The sequence below is a fragment of the Trachymyrmex cornetzi genome, unplaced genomic scaffold, assembly GCF_001594075.2.
Source record: "Trachymyrmex cornetzi isolate Tcor2-1 unplaced genomic scaffold, Tcor1.1 scaffold482, whole genome shotgun sequence".
Lineage (NCBI taxonomy): Eukaryota > Metazoa > Arthropoda > Insecta > Hymenoptera > Formicidae > Trachymyrmex > Trachymyrmex cornetzi.
This window is the reverse complement of record NW_017299641.1, coordinates 131,612-132,130: the sequence shown is the minus strand read 5'-3', so window position 1 is coordinate 132,130 and position 519 is coordinate 131,612. Positions and strand designations below refer to the sequence as shown.

Here is a 519-nt window from a genome sequence, read left to right as displayed (position 1 = left end):
ACTACAAATTTAACAATAGGCCTGTTCTTTTTGGTTAAACTTTTGCATCAGTTTATTTTTCTTCTTCTTTCCTCCTGAAGATAAAAGGAAGAAAGATGAACTGGTGCAAAAATTTAGCTAAATAGAACAGGCCTAATGCAATTCAAATTCCGAATTTATGAAATCAGTGAAATAATTCTTGCTCTGCGAAGGTTGCACGAACAATATTCTTTTTCAGACATACAATTGTTTTCGCAATTCGCATTGATATTATCAATTATTATCGCTTCCAAGTTATAATGAATAATGGTTATTAAAATTTCCATTAAAGAAAAATCAACAGCAATATTGGTCTCATCACTAAATTTTTCAATCCATATTAAAGTTGTATACGACGGAATAACACTATAATACCTAAATGTAGAAATTTATGTAATAAATGGCTAAAGAAACAAACCCAATGCATCTATTTACTCGAAAGATAGTAATGCTGACTTAAATGACACGATTTTATCATCTAGAAGTAGCAATGTTGTTTTT

The 519-nt window shown here is 29.3% G+C and overlaps 1 pseudogene; it reads right to left on the bottom strand.

Annotated features, from left to right (window-relative positions):
- Positions 1-445, bottom strand: part of LOC108765225 (facilitated trehalose transporter Tret1-like) — a 5,955-nt pseudogene extending 5,510 nt beyond the window's left edge.
- Positions 446-519: the final 74 nt, after the last annotated feature.